Here is a 21,494-nt window from a genome sequence, read left to right as displayed (position 1 = left end):
CATTAGTTCATGCATAGGTTCAGATACTAGTGTAACAAAAACCCAAATTAACAATGATTTAAACTAGGTAGAAGTTTATCATTCCTCTGCATATAGTTTGAGGCATGTCAACCAGGGCAACATAGCAGTTCTGCCATATGAGATCACCAAAGGAACCTGGTTCCTTCTGACCTAGGGATGTTCTGCAATATTTAGGGTCATCCACATGATTCAAGATTGTGCAATACCATGTCTGCACTGCAGCACACAGGAGGGGGCAAAGATAAAAAAAGAGAGGGCAATTTATTTGCCGTTAAGGGCACAACCATTACGTTGTATTCATCTCTTCATCTGCCATCCTTTGAACAATTCTTGGACACATGGTCACACAGTCACACTTAACTGTCTACACAACTGGGAAACATAGTGTTTGTACTAGACAACCACATATTTAGCTAGAAATCAGGTGGTTTCTAACATTACAGAAGAAGGGGAGAAGTAATGTTTGAGGACTATGAAGTCTACCTCTTCCAGAAATACCAAAACCTCTATTTCCCCTTTAATATGTTTCCTCTCTCCCTTAGTGTCACTGAGGTTTCCCTACCCTTAACTCTCCCAACCTCACTCATGGATTATTTTCCCACACAATAATCACAGTCCCTAAACACAGGATATCCTAAACCTGTTCACTAATGATCTCTCATCTTCCTCTTCTATAAAACAAATGATATGTAATGTTAACCTGCACTACACAAGCCCATGAAGAGGAATTTTGTGAAGTTAATTGCATGGAAACTATAACTTTACACTGGCTTTGCCCCCTCAATAAATATCAGAATTAAAGAATTCTCTAGATTCTACCAGTTTATTAAAATATTACTTGAAAATATTATTGCTTCATCTATTATTAATAACAAATCACTTTTGACTTGCCATCAGGACAGCATTATTATGTTTAAAAATGCTCTCCTCACTCACAGTTATTATGAAACCAATTATTGATGACATCGTTCTCCCTGAAAAAATATCAATTGCTTCTCATTGTCTTGTTTCTAGAATTAACCTTTTTTGACCAATTTTCATGACTTTTGGATTGAGAGCTTACTTATTGAGCATAAAAATGATTACACAGAAGATATTAAATCATTAAACATTAAATGATTTCTTCTTATCCTGTAACAGTTATTTTCCATGCTTGAGCTTTTATTGGAAGCTGCATTGTTTGTTTACCTGTACAAGGATATGCAAATCTGGTCTCCTGGAAAAGCGTAATTTGCCAGCAGTGATCTTTCTTCTAATTTCCTGAGCCAGCCCAACTGAAAAGACCATGCATCCCCATAAAACCAAGAATGAATAATCCTTTGATAAATCCCGGAAGTTTCTTGTTTCTTTGCTCCCAGACGTTTTTGTTTGTCTGCTCTTTTTATTTTGTTTTTCATATACTTAAGAGTTGCCAATGGCCTTATCTTTCTCTCCAAAGGAAGTCCTCCAGCTTAAGGCAACACATAAAATATGTAGAGAATGATAATTTTTCCTCCAAATATTGATTGTACATTCTCCTTTTCATATTAATAGTGAGATGATAATTTTTTCTTAAAAATATTTTCTGTGTTTTTATACTTTAATGCACATTATGAATCAGGGTACCACAAAATTATGATTAGATTTATAGAAACATTAATAGGAATGATGGTTTACTTCTAACTTATGATCCATTATGGAATTGAATCATACAGCCCTATTCAACTTCTAATTTGATTAAACTAAGCATCAAATTCACTTTCAAGTTCTCTGAAACCAACATGATCAATTTATAGTTCTACCTTAGAGTTTTCTTTTGAAATTTTATCTTCCATATTATTTTTCCATAAGGATCACTATGCTCTTAAAAATTTGTATACATACCACTTTGATGTTAATTTCCTGTATAAATCAGGGAAGGCCTGAACCACTTTCGTTGCCCGCCATCTCTCTGCAACTTTCCAAGGCTGATCATGAACTGCTTCACCACTGTTGTACTGCCAAGCTTGCCATGTGTCATTTTCCAGTTGCCTTCCAAAATATGGCACCATTTTCCACATTAACACTTATCTGTGAAGACATTGTGCACTGTAATCAGGTTCCTCCAATGTAAAACACACACTTCCAAGTTCAATTTAAATCAGCAATGTTAGTTGTGGGGCCTAGTGTTTGATCTGCATAAGAGGGAAATAACCAGGAAACACAGACATTCTGTAGTAAGTCGTAGCTTGAATCAATCATAAGAACGGATTCAAGTGATATTTAGTACACATTTGTGAATAAGTCTACAGTCATCACCAATTTATCCCTCTTTAAAAATTATAAACATATATATATTATCAAGCTTGGGTGGGAGAGAGGGCAATATTTGTAAAAGAGATATAGAATATGAAAGAATAAATCAGCTTGCCCCTGTAACATCTGTTCTTTGTCCTGGAAATTTCTCCCCACATTTCTTCCTGTGATTCCCTAGAATTTAATAACCTTCACTACAAGGTTTCCAGATACATGGCACCAAATATTTTGGATCATCCTCATATCTAAAACCATCAGAACTAATGAATATTAAGGTTGCATAGATTATACCTGAATCTATTATGATTATAAGCAATATGAGAAAATAAGAATACAGGGAAAGCAGTTATAATGCTTATGGTTATAAGCATTATAAGCTGAATTATTATAAGCATTATGAGAAGAATATAGGGAAAGCAGTTATCACAGAGACTTTAGATAAGGAAATATAGAATGATCTCCAGCTCTAATGGTATAAAATCCAAGAGAACTTTAAACTTCTGAGGCCAAGAAGAAAGACTTAGGGATTCTTTAGGGACACCTAAAAAAAAAAGTTACTATCTAATTAAACCATCCAATACCAACTGTTCTCAGTAAGGGCATTTGTTAGTGATCTCACGGTCCAGGAGATAATGGTACAGAATTGACAACCAATGGATGATTTTCAGGAATTAGTAAAGTCAATTGGCAATGACTGAGAATATGTAATAAAGTTCAGGCTTACTCTTGATTAAGAAAAAAGCAGTACAAGTATTTGATTTTTCAAAATAGAAATTTAGTGCAAGACATAAGAAGAGAAAAAATAGCCTCCGGAGAAGAGAAATATAAAAACATAAAAAGGGGAGGGCTTGGGAGATTGTAAAAATGAATAGAGCAATGAAACTAAGCAATAACATGGAAAGATGGTAAATGTTGATGTATCATATTTTGGTCAGCAATGGAAGTTGGCTTACTGGGGAAGAGACAAAGATGGCCCTAGGGAGTAATAGAAGCAAAGAAGCGGAGAAAGAAAATATGCTGAATATAGTCTCAGGGTTGGGAATCTAAGTTTAATTTTTTAAAAAGTCAGGTTTCATAAGACAGAGAAGCGCAGAGAAAATAAAATAGAATTTTCTAACACACAATCAAGTGGGCCTGGCACTCTGCTCCTCTTGCTTTTTATTAAATCCAACCTTAAGTTAGGAGTTTAATTCTAGATTTCACCATACAATACACATTTTTAAAGCAACACACTCCCCTCAGCATTTTCGAGTGAGGAAATGTGTATAAAGGCACTATGTAGCTATTCTTATTCATTTAATTTTGATGAAGTATGGAGGTAAATTTATGACTGTATTATCCAATCAGTTTGGTTCAGCATTGTCAGGAAAGGAATATTGTAAATACTCTTAATAAAGAATAAACATTCATAATTTAAGATTGCCAATTGTCAAGAACTGAAACAGACTAAGTGTGCCTACCTCTGTTTTTACAGTTCCTACACTCCCATCATTTTCCTCAACTCCAAATCCCACCTCCACCCCTAAATATATTTTCCATCTCTTTTCTGCTGACAACTACATTTCCACTCCAGTTGTATTCCTCCTCGCAGTCTTAGGGCATTTGGTCCTTTCTTAATGCTCTGCATTGACAAAGATGGCAGCCACTGTGTAGGTGAATATGTGATAAATATTACTCCAATCTAGACAGTGGCACAAGGACCAGTATTTCTATATCATCTGCTAGAATGTCACCAAGATTTTCTTCCCAGAGTAATGTTTTTAAATGTGCATCGTCCATGTGACCTTTGAGTCAACGTACACCTTTTTATTTAGTGTTCATCCCATCCCTTATTCCACATGCTAATTGTTAAAAGTGAGTCACTAGGTCCAGGTCACCTGAGGAAAGAGATGCACAAGGGCGTAAATACCAAGCATGGAAATCACAGCGGGCCACAGCCTCTGGCTGTCTACCACATCATGTTGAACCAGATTCCCTGATTCATGTGGTTGGCACAAACTGAAATGACCTATGACCCTGGCCTATATATATATAACTTCCTCCTTTTTGAGTATGGGTAGAACCTCTAAATATGATGAGATAGCAATCCAGTGATTATGTTACATTATATGACTGAGTTGACTGTAAGAAAGACAATCTATATGAACCTGTCTGAATCACACGAGCCCTTCACAAGCAGAGAATGGCCTTCATGTGGTGGCAGATGAGGAGGTCAGAGAAATAGAAAGTGGAAGGATACCCAAACCAAGGAGATTATTCACTGTTAACTTTGAAGATAGGCAGGGCTGCATGGAAACGAACAGAGAACAACCTATAGGAGCTGAAGGGAGCCCCAGTCTCACAACCAGCAAAAGAACAGAGACCCCAGTCTATAGCCACAGGAAACAAATAATGCCAACTACAAGAATGAGCTCTGAAGGGGTTCCTTCCCCAGAGCTTCCGGATGAGACCTTTGCTCAACTTGGATTTCAATCTTGTGACACCAACCACTCACGTTGTGCCAGACATCTGACTTAAAGAGCTGAAGGATGACAAAGGGCTCCTGCTTTCAGCCACTCCGTTTGGGTCATTTGTTACACAGCAACAAAAACTAAAGTCCCCAGGTCAATCACCTTAACGTCCGGAGGCAAATTCTTCTGGAGAGTCTTCAGTGTTCAGACAACCCTGGACAGAGATACGCATCTGTGCAGTAGTTTCAACCTTTGGAATTTTTCTAATGGTATATTTAACAGTAGGTGGTACTGTTAAACACATATACACACACACATATAGACACATGGATGCATGTATAAATATATATATTAAAAATATTATACATATAACATATATAATCCATCTCTTAGAATTGCTTTGTCATTTATTGCAGCCTGGCCATTCCCCCAAATTGGTAGCTAATGATCTAAACCAGAAGTTCTGTTTTAGTCCATTCAGCCCGCTAAAACAAAATACAAGAAACTAGGTGGCTTCAAAACAACAAAAATTTCTTTTCTTTTCCTTTTTTTTTTTTTTTTCTTCCGAGATGGAGTCTCGCTCTGTGGCCCAGGCTGGAGTGCAGTGGCGCGATCTCGGCTCACTGCAAGCTCCACCTCCCGGGTTCACGCCATTCTCCTACCTCAGCCTCCCGAGTAGCTGGGACTACAGGCGCCCGCTGCCACCCCCAGAACCCTGTCTCTACTAAAAATACAAAAAATTAGCCGAGTGTGGCAGTGGGTGCCTGTAGTCCCAGCTACTCGGGAGGCTGAGGTAGGAGAATGGCATGAACCCGGGAGGCAGAGCTTGCAGTGAGCCGAGATCGCGCCACTGCACTCCAGCCTGGGCCACAGAGTGAGACTCCATCTCAGAAGAAAAAAAAAAAAATATTTCTTATGGTTCTAGAGTCTGGGAAGTCCAAGATCAAGGTGCCAGCAGATTTGATGTCTGGTGAGGGACTGCTTTGTGGTTCATAGATGGTGCCTTCTCACCACGTCTTCAGATGGTAGAAAAGGTGAAAGAGCTCCCTCAGGCCTCCTTTAAAAGGGCACTAATCCTATTCCCCAGGGCTCTGCCCTCACAATCTAATCATTCCCCTAAAGGCCCCACTTCCTGATATCATCACCTTGGGGAGTCAGGATTTCAGCATGAACTTTGGGGGGACGCCAACATTCAGACCATAAGAAGTTCTGTAAGTTTTGTGGGTGGTTGACTGAAAGGTCAGAAGTGTTTCCATGATAATACTAAGACCTTAGTTTTTTGCTTCACTCTCATTCTCTCACAAATATACAGTAGATTTTTTCGGAGGCCATATTTTGTGCAATTATCACAACGGATTTAATGCAGAGGCAGCTGTGAGATTCAGGTATCTTCTAGTGAGGCACACGTTTTTAAAATTAAAACAATGCCGCTCTTCCCACTGTTATTTCTCATTTTGTCAAGCATGATTGTTTTCTATAGAAATGTTTTTATCTTAACATGCAATAGATTTTCTACTGCTCTTTTTAAAAGACTTAATCGTACATAATGATATTTATAATTTCTCAATATTAATTGCTTACATGGGAAATAGCAACAGATGCAACCCATTAAGCAAAAGTTTTTTTTGAGTTCTCAATATTGTTTAAGAGTATAAAGTAATTTTGAGACCAAAACATTTGAGAGTTTCTAATCTAAATCCTTCCTCTTACTAGATGCATTCATAGTTCACTGAATGAATAAAATACATTTTATACTGTACTACTGGTTGATTTTATGACTGTGAATTCCTATACCTTTTATTTGAAAGTACTCTAGAAAAATGCAGAACTTAAAACAGGCGTACCTTTGATCCAGCAGTCCCACATCTGAGTATTTAGTCTAAGGAAACTAAGTTGTTATAGGAGAGAGGGGGAAATCTTAGTAACTGTATTAATCAGGGAAGGTTAAGCTTATATTCTTGTAAGAAAGAAATTCAAAATATTGACGATTTAACAAATGAAAGGTTTAAATCTCACTCACACTGTATGTCCACAATGAAACCGAGGGTACTCTGCTACAAGGACCCATGCAGAGACCAAGAAAAAAACAACAACTATTCAGGATATTAGTTTAGCTATAAATATATGAGCTCAATTATGCAAAAACTAAGTCACTGACACATTTATTATGTTAGCACAATATTCAAATATACTATACTAATGTGGTGATAAAACTCAACCACTTATGTGGAAGAGGTTAGAGAGAAGTCATAGAAAAGTATTTGATTTTTTTAAAAAATACAATTAGAAGTGGAGGTCTACATTATTGTCAGCTGCTTATTCTCTTATTTCATCAACCTAAATATCTCATTTTCTTTCTCTTTGAATAATATTCTGCAAAATGTACCCATACTTGTCTTTTATATCAGTTGAGTTTTAAAGGAAATGTGTTTTAGACAGGAAATTTTGGATGATGTTCAAAAAAATAACATTTTTGCAAAGTTGCTTTGACAAATAATTAGATTTGAAATGTGTATTTAAGTTTTAGACTGGCAATTGCTGCCTAGCAGATATTTTAAGCCAATAAAGCACAAGTAAATTATACAGATGAGAGGTCTAAAAGTTCACAACTTTTTATCTAACGGTCTATTGTTGATGGAAGGAAAAGTGGGTGACATATTTTTGAACAGTGGTAAGTTTTTTAAAACATGAGATTTTCAATTATTTTTTCAATCTAAAATTCCACTTTTAAGGTAGAAGACAGATACTAGCAATGTTTTTCATGAGTTGTTACATAAGTTACATGCTTAAATCTGAACGTAACCCATCGATCACATTTATATATATCACAAAAATATTATGACTCCACCAAAGAATAAGTCGACATTCTCAAATCATCTTTAATATTAACTATGCTTATCAGGGAAGATTTGTTACAAAAATAGTCTTTCGAAGGTCACAGGTATTTGAGTTTTCCTAGATGTTTATTCGTACAACTTAAAATATGGCTTCTGCTGACATGGCTTTGCCCAGCGAATCAAATTACACAAAACACAGTGTTCCCAAAGCCTGTTTTTTGCTTCATTGTTGTTGTTGTGTGAGATCAAAATATGAAAACACAATCCTGATTAAAAAAAAAAAACTGCCATTTGACAAATGCCACAGTAATAATTGTTGCAAAGAATCATAAATGGATGCTTAAATTAGTGAGTGAAAAAATTATAAGAATCAGGATATTTGCATAGCCTCAAAGTATTGCCCCACAAGATATTAGAAGGAGAAAAACAACATTACAGTGGTTATGCTTGGAAGACACCAGCAAGTGATAAAAGGTAATCAGTAATAAGATGGAGAAGGTGACATGTTCTTCCCAATATCCTACACTCGGAAGGATAGACATCCCTTTGTGGTATTTGTGCCAAAAATAGATAATCTGAATTTAATCGTAAGGAGATAGCTGACAAATCTGAATTCAGAGACATCCAGTTAAATAACCAATACTTCACAAAGGTGTCAACATCACAAAAGACAAAAGAAACAGCTGACATTGGGGAAGACTAAGGAGACAGAACAAATCAATGCAACAGGGATCCTGAATGGCAATCTGGACCAGTAACTTGAATAGATGGTCAAAACATGAGTGAAGCCTGTAGATTAGTTAATGGCATTGTATTAATGTTAATTTCCTGGTGTAATTTCCTGGTACATATGATGCCAAAGGCTATGAATAGATATGTTATGGAAGAATTAACATGGCAAATAAAGTTATAAAATGATGTCCAAATTCACTCACAGGTAAAGGAATGAAATAGAAAATGATATTGAGAACAAGCTTTACAAATCAAATTTGCAAAATTTAAAAACAATATATGAATAGCATGTAGGTGAAGGGTTGGGAAACAGGCAATCCCTTATATGGTTGATGCGTTTGTCAACAGGGATGACATTTTGGATGGCAATTTAACAGTATCTAGCAGAATTTCAAAAACACATGCTCTTTTATTCAACAGTTTCTCTGCTAGGAATTTACAGTACTTGTCTATTCTCAACAGTATCCTAAGGATGTCTATTTCCTGATAGTAGAAACTCCACAAGCAAACAAATTGTTTATCCCCTGCCAAGTTCTTAGGAGAATGTGGCACGTACTCAGTGCTCACTACGTGCTTGTTGAATCAGTGAATGTATGAGTCAATAAATGAATCAATCAATCAATTGTAGCATTGTTTGCACAGCACAAGCTACATACACATGCCCATTGAATAATCTATGATATAATATATAGTAGTTTAGATGTCTTTTTAAATAAGAAAGATCTGTGTATCTGATTTTCTAGATATTCAAGTTTAATACAAAGCCAGCTCTTAACTATCTATTGACAAAGCTTTACTCAAAAAATCAGTATCATTTTTTAGTTTCCTTCTTATTGTCCCTTGAACCCATAATGTGGGCCATTTATTCCATAAACTTTGGATGAAACTTGCCCAGGTTTCATAACTTTTCCAGTGAGAGACAGGTGAGAAAAAGACTTAGGGTCATTTTCAGACAAGCAACCTTCTTGTTTTTGAATTAAAAGTCCTATGGAGTCAATTCCATAGTTTTCCCATTTGAAACTGCCTCTCACTCCCAGCTGAGGCCTGCTTCTGGGGGTGTGGGTTGGAGGAGGAACCCTGGGAGCCGGGAAGAGTAGGCATCCTTGCTCTTCTTTGCTACTCCCTTCCCTATAGTGGCTCTGAGTTTTCTCCATGAGAAGGGGCAGAGGAGGAGGGAAGGGGCTGAGGGCCAGACACAGATGCAAGCCTGGTGGTGTCCTCTGGATGTGGCTAATATCCCATGTTGATTTTGTTCTCTCTTGACTTCTTGAGAGGCTGTCTTGTGCTCAGACTGGACATCGCCCGGTACCAGCTTCCCCTCACCTTCTGCAGGTCTGGGTCTCAAGCCTCACCTGGGGAAGTCCTTCCAGGCTGTTCTCATAGAGCTATGGAGGAGCCCCAGGCCAGCCCCAGGATGTGTTCACATCCGATTGAGGGTGAAAACACTTCCTTGGCCACCCCTGCCCTGGAGTAAATGGCTTCTCTCAGGTGACCTCAGAGGCCTACTCCCATCCTCCCACCCAGAACAACTTCTCACACTTCCCACCTCCACCTGGGGTCCAAAAGGGCCAATTACTCACTTCGTCAAAGAAAACAGACTAATGAGAGGACAAATATAATTAAATCTTCAGGTCTGTCACAGTGGCTCATACCTCTAATTCCAGCACTTTGGGAGGCAGAGGAGGAAGGACTGCTTGAGCCCAGGAGTTCGAGAACAGCTTGGGAGATGCTGTCTCTACAAAAGTAAACAATAAAAAAAAAAATAGCTGGGCATCTTAGCACAGGCCTGTGAGCCTATTTATTCATGAGGCTGAGGCAAGAGGATGCCTTGAGTCCAGGAGTTGGAGGCTGCATTGAGGTATGATCATTCCTCTGCACTTCAGCCTAGGCAACAGAGCAAGACTCAAAAAAAATCAAATATTTATATTCAGAGTAAAATGCAAGAATAAAAAGTTTATCCAGGCACTAAAACAATCTAACATTAAATGTGATATGATTTGATGTGTGCTACTGAACTACATAGAATCTTATTTGGTAAACTTTTTCTATTTTATCTTTCTTCCTTTGGACTCAGTATCATAAAACAATTGTCAAATATAACAATTTTAATGATTTTTGGCAGCTGTAATTCAGATACTTGGAGTAATAATCGATGTGGATAAAAAAAAACTGAAGAAATACTGTGATTTTAACTATGAACTTATATTAATTCTAAAACACAAGTTTTGTCTTTTAAATTAATAAACACCATGCTCTATATAAGTTTATTTTTTAATATATCACATTTGACAAAATCTTGTTAAAAAAGCACACACACACATAAGTATTTTTTGTAATGTCAAGCACTGAAATCTGGCATCATCTAGTATCTAATGAATATAGCTACAGAATGAAGCGTGGGATGGTATATGTTTAAAAAAATCTATTTTCAGCCACACTGCAATAACAAACAAAAAAAATGTGTCTGAGACTCTTCCTTTCTTCTGAGCAATCCCAGCCTAGACATCGACCCTTTGATTGTGTGTGTTCACCTGGCTGCTCAACAAAAGACTGAGTAGGAATTTTGAATTACATCCTTAAAATGTTAATTTATAGAATATGCTCAGTAACCAAGGGCAGATTGAGTTTAACAGCATAAAAATACACACCCTAACGTGTGTTCCCCTTTATTCTAAGGATAATATTTTCAAAGATGTGTTTCATAGCTAATATATAAAGAATAGTGAGGTAGGAACGAAACCAACACACAAGCACATTTAAGAAAAAATATTACTAGATGAAAACAGTAAAGCCATTTCAAAATATTCTTCTCATATTGTGTTGATATTAATTTAAAACTAACTTTTAATTTTTTAATTGAAATTTGAATAGGCTGTAATGCTTTAATGTCACAATGCCTCCTATATAATGTAATGGAGAACTCCTATTTCTAGCAATGTGGCAGGTGAAATAGCCAGAAAATCCTTTCCTGAAATGCTGAATAAAATATTCACCCATGATTTTAAGTGCAAAGCTAGGGAAATAGAAGAAAATATCAGGTACCAAAATGCATGGGGAGCTGGAAACAAGAGGTAGAAACTTGTGAGTGATGCTAGTGTGGCCATTCTGACTTCATAATTAAAAGGCTGCAGTGTGAATTGCCTCATAACATAGATGACATATGATTAGGCATTGATATGGCTGGGCTGTGTCCCCACCAAAATCTCACCTTGAATTGTAATAATCTCCAAGTGTCAGGGGTGGGGCCAGGTGGAGATAATTGAATCATGGGGACGGTTTCCCCCATACTTTCCCGTGGTAGTGAGTAAGTCTCATGAGATCTCACGGTTTTACAAATGGGAGTTCCCCTGCACAAGCTCCCTTGCCTGCCACCATATATGTAGTAACTTTCCTCCTCATTTGCCTTCTGCCATGATTGTGAGGCCTCCCAGCCATGGGGAACTGTAAGTCTATTAAACCTCTTTCCTTTACAAATTCCCAGTCTTGGTATGTCCTTATTAGCAGCATAAGAACAGACTAATACAGGCATGCAAAAGGAGGGCTTGGCAATGGAATCCCACAAAGGTGGTTCTCTTAAGGAACTGCACCTTTGGTAAAGGATGGGTTTTAGGAAGGGAGGAAGTGAACCCTTCAGAAAGGGAGACAAGATGCTTTTCTATCTGTAGGTTCTTCTCTAAAACTTCCTCATCACATGCACTCTCACGTGAGTTTGAGTACCTGATTCAGGTTAGCAACATCCCTCAGTGTTTGGAGAGCCCAGGAGGGCTTTCTTGGAGGGACATTTTCATACCCAGACACACAGGATTCTCATAGATAAAACCCCACTGAATATAAGGTCACAATTTAGAAAAAGAAATTATAAAAGCAAAAGGAAATAAACCATTATTAAGAATCACTAAAAATAATAAAGAATAAAATATGACACTTCCTTACAAACTTCAGATAATGAAATATTCAGGTATGAAATGTAAAATAAATATAGAATAGTTTTTCAAAATACAAATAAAAATGTGAATTAAATAAATACCATAAAAAGAATAGGAATGCTTGAAAAATAACCAATATGACTAGAAGTGAATAATATCAGCAAATTGAAAATTCGGTAACAATGTTAGACATCTAATTGGAAGACTAATTAAAAGAATATGTAGATTCAAGGCTATAACTGCAGAAATTATCCAGGATGCACCTTAGAAAGCCATAGGTGGTGTAAGGAACATGGCCAAGGTAAACATCGTACGTGACTCAGTGAGTTTAGAACACAGGCATATAACTCAGCTTGTTATCACAGCCATGTAGCCATAATACAGGAAGGCTCATCATTTGGCTCTAAGCCACTATTGTCTTTAAAAGGTATAATTGCCCTGCTGACATGGTACAGGTGCTCATGCCCAGAGAGAGAAAGAGTTAAGTAGCTGACCCTGAAGCCAAGAGAGAGCCAACTGTGCAGGTGTTCATGGGAGCGGCCAAACCAAGCAGCCGAGACAGAGCAGACAGTGTAAGAGAGCTGCTGATGAGAGACCTGCTGGATAAAGCCGTATTTCACCTACCTATGGCCCCCGAGTGTTTTTTCAGCTATCTGCCATTTATCCACCCACACCCCTCGGACCTCAGAATGGGCTGGGACCTGACAGATGGAAAATGTGAAAGAATGGTTTTGAAAAATGGAGAATAAAATAAAAATATTCATCATATCTAATTACAGTGTAGAAAATAGAGTAAATGTTGGCTGTGGCACTCTGTGCAAAACAATGTCTCCAATAAAAGCCTAGCCCCCTTACAGTCATATGACTTTGTAATGTTACTTTGCTGCCCACCATCAAAAGGCAAGTCCATTTCCACATTCCTTGTCTGTGGCTGGCCTCCTCATTTGCTTTAACTAGTAGAATGTGGCAGAGGTGACACTGAATTCCAGAGTAGCTTCCACTCTTGACCCATTGATTTGCTGTCCTGAGATTTCAATATAAAGAACTTCATCTGGGCCTTTGTGCTCAGGAAGCCACAAAGGAAAGAAGGAAAACTAAAGTGCCCAATTGAAAGCCAGTGCCATCAGCCAACACATCTGTGAGATCACCTAGTCCATTCAGCCCCATGTAGCCTGTCAAATGACTGCAATTACATGAGTGGCCCCAGGAGAAGCTGATTCCAGACCAACTGCTAACTGCAGAATCATTAGCTAATAAATGGTTGTTGTTCAAAAACCAAAAAGGTTTGGGGTGATTTTTTACTTGGCAGTAGATAACTAATACATTTATAATATTCCAGAATGATCTCCAGAAGTACCACCAAGGTTTTATGGGCCTAAAACTTTGGGGGGTTTTCTTTTTTAAAAAAAAAAATACAAACTTATAACTACACAATTCAATGTAAAAGTCAAAATGCATTTAGACTGAGAAAAAAATCACAAATTTTAAAAGGTTTGTGATAAATATTGCAAAATCACACAGTGCGGAAACAACATATTTAACAATTAACAATCACATACACATATTAATATTTGGCTACTTATTCGTAGATTATCTTTTTATATGACAATGATTTGGTAATAGTTTTATTTATAATGCAAAAGAGATAATTTAGTCTTTCCTCTAAGACGGACTCCCTCAACCTCAACACTATTGACATTTGGGGCTGGATAATTCTTTATTGTGGGGGCTGTCCTATAGATTGTAGGTTGTTTAGCAGCATCCCTGGATTCTAACCCCTAGATGATAGTTGTAACAACAAAAATTATATCCACACTTTGCCAATCATCCCTAGGTGGACATGGGGATAAAGTTACACTCTGTTGAAAATTACTCTTCTAGGATAATTGACCCTGGTTTATAATCATTTATCATTGATTTTAGGATGAATAAACACACCACTATAGACATACTTAATTTAGTACTGTTACATGTTTGTACAATACAAACGTAAGAGTTTTGATAAATTCTATTTCATGGATTCCCATTGTGAAAAATATACTGTTATATAAGTGAATTACGAAGTATTATTGTATTAGGAGATAAATTCTGCTTTCACTAGTATTGTTGAAAATCATATTATCTGTTTACAATTTTATCCATTTGATTGTTTGAAAATTTGCCACAGAATGGCTTCTGACCCCATTTATTTCAACCTGTTCTTCATTCCCCATATCTTTTTAACACCAGGTAACAACACTTTTGTATCAGAATATGAGCTTCTGGCCTATACCTCTGCAAAGTTAATTTTGAATGAGGCAGGCTAGTAAGTGGTAGACACTCACCTGGAGCCAGCCTACATCAGGACAGCTAGCAATTACATAATTACAGAAACTAGAGACTGCCAAAAACCTAACACAAGTGACTATGCACAAATTTAAATGATTCCCCAATTTATTGTTCCATTTGTCTGTTGCTCAAAATGCTCATGACCCCTTCAAGGCACTCACAAAAAGAAGTCAGACTAAAAATGAACATAGAGCACCCTTAAACAGTCGAACGTGAAAATATATTAGTTTTGCACATGTTACAGAAATATAATGCTGGGTTACCTTAGAGTTGTGAAAGGAGCTTGTATTAATCTGCTCGGTCTTCCATACAAAATACCATAAACTGGGTGGCTTAAATAAAAATGTATATTCTCACAGTTCTGGAGGCCAGTTGTCCTAGTTTGCAGTTTGAAGGGACTAATGCATTAAGTGTTCTCTGAGAAGATTGAGCATTCTCTACAGCACTCCTCTTTCTTTTTTGGGCCCTCACCAGAATCGCCCTTTATAGTCTGTTCAGGGCAATGTAGTTTCTTTCCAGCATACACCTCAAAACTCTTCCAGCCTCTTCTCATTACCCAGTTCCAAAGCTGCTTACACATTTTTAGGTATTTTTTACAGCAGAAAATTGGTTAGAACCAATTTTCTGTCTTAGTCTGTTTGGGCTGCTGTAAAAAGAAAAAAAGAAAAAAAAATACCATACACTGGGTGGCTCTTAAACAACAAATGTATTTTTCACAGTTACAGGGGCTAGGAATTCCAAAATGAAGGCACTTGCAGTTTGCTGTCTGGTAAGGGCCCACTTCCTGCTTCATAGATGGCTGCCTTCTGGCCATGTCTTCACATGATGAAAAAAGGAAGAGAAGTCTCTGCAGTCCCCTATATAAGAAAAATAATCTTATTCATTAGGGTTCCATCCTCATGACAAGTCACCTACTAAAACCATCATTCTAAATACCATCATATCATTGATTGGGTTTCAACTTATAGATTTTTGGGAGACATAAACATTCAGCCCATAGTACAACTTTAGCTTGAATAGTTTTATTGTACATCCATCTGATTGTAATAAAACTAAAAAAAAAAAATTGGAGGAGGCATTTTTAAAACGTAGACAAGGAGAAAAACCAGAAAGAGAGAATGCCTACAAAAGGAAAATAGAGGCATTCATACACTTTTCAAGAGGAGTAATTGAATCCAGAAGACGGTGGAATGAGGACTACAAATGATGAAAATAAGTCAACTTAGAGTTTTATATTTAGTCAAAGTGTCATTCAATTACCGAGTTGAAATGATGACACTTTCAGGAAACCTAAGACAGAACTTATTAATCAACAGAAACTTAACAGAGGAAATTCTCAATTTTATGTTTTGACAAGGAGAACAATTCCAGAAGGAAGATTTAGTAGGCAAGAAGAAAGGTAGCCAAAAAAAGATGAATGTGAATATATATATATATACACACACACACATATATATACATATATATGCATGTATAGCTAAACACATGCCAAAACTAACAGAAATAAGGAGAAGCAGGGAGCAGTGATGCATGCCTGTAGTCCCAGCTATTTACGTGGCTGAGGCAGGAGCATCACTTGAGCTCAGGAGTTCAAGGCCAGTCTGGGCAACATACTGAAACCCCGTCTGAAAAATAAGTAAATAAATAAGGAGGCATCAAGGTTTAGAAACAATCCATTTTAAAAATTGAAAGTTGACAGATACCCATTATTACTTCAATACAGCACTGCTCTTAAGATTCAAAGCAGTAAAGTTAGAGGGAAAAAGTAATCAAATAAAAGTGGAAAAAATGAAAGCAAAGCAACAAATTACTATTATTTTCAAATAATGACTATAAAATTGTCTAAACAACAAATGCCAAGATTTTAAAAAACAATTAAAAGAAAAAAATAATTGATCAAGTTTCTTGGATGAAAGATACACTGAAAGTAATAACAGATTCATAACTTGCAAGAAAAACTCCAAAGTATAATTTTTGGAATGCCATTTACAATAGCATTAAAGCATAAAATATCTACGAAAAAAGCTAACAAAAGTTTTTTATAAATTTTATGGAGCTAAGTCATACATTTTTTAAAATTTTAAATCTTAAGATATCCATATGCATAGATTGTAATACTAACATTTGTTAAGATGTCAGTTACCCACAAATGGCTTCTGAAAAAAACTAGAATACAGAAATTTTCTTTATGACCTTTGGTTAAGAAATGACTTTTTAAAGTATACGCGCAAAGTATGAACAATAACAATACAATTAAAAGCATCTTTTTTTCATGTATGTGGAGTAAAAGGAATGCTTATACACTGTTGGTGGGAGTGTAAATTAGTTCCACCATCGTGGAAGACAGTGTGGTGATCTCTCACATACCTAAAGACAGAAATACCATTTGACCCAGGAATCTCATTACTGGGTATATACCCAAAGGAATATAAATCATTCTATTATAAAGACACATGCACACATATGTTCACTGCAGCACTATTCACAATAGCAAAGACATAGAATCAACCTAAATGCCCATCGACGATAGACTGGATAAAGAAAATGTGGTACACATACACCATGGAATACTATGTAGACATTAAAAAAATGAGATCATGTCATTTGCAGGGTCATGGATGAAGCTGGAGGCCACTATCCTTGGCAAACTAACACAGGAAGAAAAAGCCAAATACCGCATGTTCTCACTTATAAGTGGGTGCTAAATGATGAGAACACATGGACACAGACAGGGAAACAACATACACTGGGGCCTTTTGAAGAGCAGAGGATGGGAGGAGAGAGAGGATCAGGAAAAATAACCAGTAGATACTAGGCTTAATCTCTGCGTGATGAAATAATCTGTAAAGCCAACCTCTATGACAGAAGTGTACCTATGTAACGAACTTGCATTTGTTTTTACCGATGTAACAAACCTCTTCTTGTACTCCTGAACTTAAAAGTAAAAAAAAAAAAAAAAACTCTGTCAAAAAAGTTTTGAAACATGTAAAAAAGGACCTTTCAGACTAAATTATTTGTAATATTTACTTCAACAAATAATTTAATTTTCAAAAGCCATGAAGAATTCTTAAAAGAGAAACAGTACTAGGCCAGGCACGGAGGCTCATCCCTGTAATCCCAGCACTTTGGGGGGCCAAGGCGGGCAGATCACTTGAGCCCAGGAGTTCGAGACCAGCCTGGACAACATGGCAAAACTCCATCTCTAAAAAAGTAGCCAGGTGTGATGGCGCACACCTGTAGTGCCAGCTACCAAGGATTGCCTGGGCCTGGGAGGTCAAGGCTGCCGTGAGCCGTAATCCCACCACCACTCCAGCATGGGTGACAAAGCGAGACCTTGTCTCAAAAACAAAAATCAACAACAAAAACTGAAACAATACTCAATTTTGTCTTTTGGCTTTCCAATAGACAAAATTAGGCGATTCACAGAGGAGGAAATCCAAATGACAAACATTTGAAAAGTTGTTCTTCCACTCCTTAGTAACAAAAGACAAACAAAAACTAGAAAACTTACAATGTAACCCTAAACAGACTGGAAAAGATCAAGTCTGAAGATACCATGTGTTTGTGAGAATATAAGCAATCATGTTGGTTATATCCTACTGTGGGAATTGTTAACTGGGATAAGATGTTTGAAGACTAATTTGATGCTATATCTAGAAATTTGAAAATACCCATACACAATAATGACTGGGAAATTCCAGACATCGGTATATCCTAAGGAATCTTATGTGAACAAGCAACATGTATAGAAAACAACACTGGTTGTCTTTGGAAAATATCAAAAACAATATTAATGCTTATCAGTAAGCAAATAGGTAATAAATTGTGATATGATCTTCTTAAATATAATAAACACTGAAAATTAATACATTACAGCCCATGTACCTACGTTAGTGAGTTTGAGAGGAAGAAAAGATAGAATACAGCAACATATTTTATAAGGCTTTAAAACACAAAACATTATGTATTGTACACATGAAAAATTAACACCAAATATAGGAACTGGTTATCTTTAGGAAGAGAGAAGGGCTTTGGCTGATTTAATGTTTAATTCTCAAGTTGGGCCTGAAATATTTTAAACTTTAACTCAATACATATAAATACAACATAGTCTACATAAAATTAAACCCCTTCTTCTGAATATTTAAAATATATGCAACCATTAAAATTATTTAAAATAGATAACGCTGAGTTGTTGCTTTATCTTCAGATATAAAAATCTTTCAGGCCAGGCACGGTGGCTCACGCTTGTAATCCCAGCACTTTGGGAGGCTGAGGTGGGCGGATCACGAGGTCAGGAGATCGAGACCATCCTGGCTAACACGGTGAAACCCCGTCTCTACTAAAAATACAAAAAATTAGCCGGGCGTGGTGGTGGGAGCCTGTAGTCCCAGCTACTCGGGAGGCTGAGGCAGGAGAATGGCACAAACCCGGGAGGCGGATCTTGCAGTGAGCCGAGATCGCGCCACTGCACTCCAGCCTGGGTGACAGAGTGAGACTTCGTCTCAAAAAAAAAAAAAAAAAACTTTCGGTCTCCATAATATTGCTTATTATTATCTTTTCTTCTAATAAGAAGCAATAATCTTTCATCCTTTTCCTGTGGATATTTAAGTATTAACATAGTGAGATAATGTCATTGCAAAGAGTACTGAATACTATTAAAATCAGACTCTACTCCAGCTACCTGGAAACTAAATAAAATGCAGCATGATTTTCACGAGTGTGAAATAAGAAGCTCCACATTAGTGGAAAGAAATGATTGTAAATTTTTAAGTGCCATTTTCATGTACAAAATATTATCACTAGGTATAATTTTCATTAAATTGATATTATTATAACATCTTTGATTTGTATAAATGTTGATTACACACTGGCTATTTTGAAGGTTAGAGTAACATGTGAGGGAAAAGTTTGAAGGATATTAATTAAATGCTATCATTTTCAGCTGAGAGCGCATTTATGATTGTTTAGCCAAACATGGTAAGTACAAGTTTGCCTCTCTGAAATAAATAAAACACCATTAAATAATGAGATATATTTATATTTAATAATTCAACAACATGCTAAGATAGTATGTAAATTAGTAAATAATTTACTTCAGTTTTTAAACACATTACATTTTCTTAGTAGAGAAAAAATATGATAACTTACAGTGTAAGTCATTATTAACTGTTATAGATTTACTGTTTTCTTGTTTTTTATTGTATTTTCAATTTCAAGTAATTTTGACTATACAGTACTTTAAATTTTGATTTTATTTTTACTTTTCATCTTTTGCAATAAATATTCATTACTCCAAATGTACTCATGTAACAATTTGCAGTATCCTGTTTTAAAATAGTTGATTAACCCAAACATTTTTAATTATTGTTAAAACTTGGGGCAAATAATATCCTACAGAACGTTCCCTCATAATTAAATATTTACTAAAAGCATGTTATATAGTTTTCATATATGGAAACAATCTTATTGTGTAAATTATTTTGTAGACCGTTAATTTTTCAGACCTGTTCATTTCCAGCATACAACTGTGACCACTTCAAAAATGTTGAGAATTTCAGATTAAATTGGTAGGTAAAGGCACTTCCACTCCTCTCTGAAACAAAGGAAAGCATCAAAGATAATTGCAGAATAGAAAAGGAAAGCCTATAGTCAATATAACTAAGGAACACTATTAATTTTTAATTTTGGAGAAGTTTTCCCAATGCCCAATCAGAGGGAATAGGGTAAGCAGGCATACCAAAATATAATGCTGGGCTCTTCACTTCCTGTGCAGAACTAACAATGTTTCCAATTCTGTGTTCCTTAAACATGGGGGGAAAGGCCGGGCGTGGTGGCTCAAGCCTGTAATCCCAGCACTTTGGGAGGCTGAGGTGGGCGGATCACGAGGTCAGGAGATCGAGACCATCCTGGCTAACACAGTGAAACCCCATCTCTACTAAAAATACAAGAAAACAAGCCGGGTGTGGTGGCAGGCACCTGTAGTCCCAGCTACTTGGGAGGGTGAGGCAGGAGAATGGCTTGAATCCGGGAGGCGGAGCTTGCAGTGAGCAGAGATCGTGTCACTGCACTCCAGCCTGGGCGACAGAGCGAGACTCCATCTCAAAATAAAATAAAATAAAATAAAATAAAATAAAATAAAAATAAATAATATGGGGAAAAAGCTTAGGAACAACTGGATGGGACAAACAACGGGGTCGCTGTAACAGCTCACTGACTCTAAGCAGGAGCTGGAGAATGTGGAGTTGAATGAGAAAACAGTGCACTCAGAAAGATGATTGATGGAGAAATGTTGGAGGTGGGGATTTGGAGAGGTAGGATTCTTTGATGATTTGGGTTCGCCAAAGAGGCATAAGGTTCCATTTGTGTGTGCACACATGCACACACACACGCACACACATACACACACACACACACACAGAAGCAGGCTTAGGTATTCCACAGTGGGCAAAGAAGACGTCTCATGCTTCCGGATTACATTCCTATGCTCCTGAGTGATACGTTGGTGAAAGTGTCTGAAGATAAGGAAGGGTGGCTGGGTGCAATATTGTTGGAATAATCCCTTCTTTTCCTAAAAACATAGCAGTGTGAATAGCAATATTTACTGAGGTTAAGTGCAAGACAAAGACAGAAAACAAAACACAGAAATAAACTTTACCATGATAAATACGATAATCTACATTGAAAAATCTAACCATAACGAGTACTATTTATTAAATTATATAACATTAATATTCATGAATTGGAAACTTCAGAAGTATAAGGAGAAGGCAACATAAAGACCTAGGAAACTTTGTATCATTTCTGTTAGCCCAATGCGAAAAAGTAGGAAAAAGTGCAGTGCATAGGCTTGTAAAATAATTAATTAGGCAAATCTAACTGATGTATTTTTATTAACTACTCTATTTGTACTCATTGGTAACTTT

Source organism: Nomascus leucogenys, chromosome 6, assembly GCF_006542625.1.
Source record: "Nomascus leucogenys isolate Asia chromosome 6, Asia_NLE_v1, whole genome shotgun sequence".
Taxonomy (NCBI): domain Eukaryota; kingdom Metazoa; phylum Chordata; class Mammalia; order Primates; family Hylobatidae; genus Nomascus; species Nomascus leucogenys.
The sequence above is the reverse complement of the archived record's forward strand: the minus strand, read 5'-3'. Positions refer to the sequence as shown.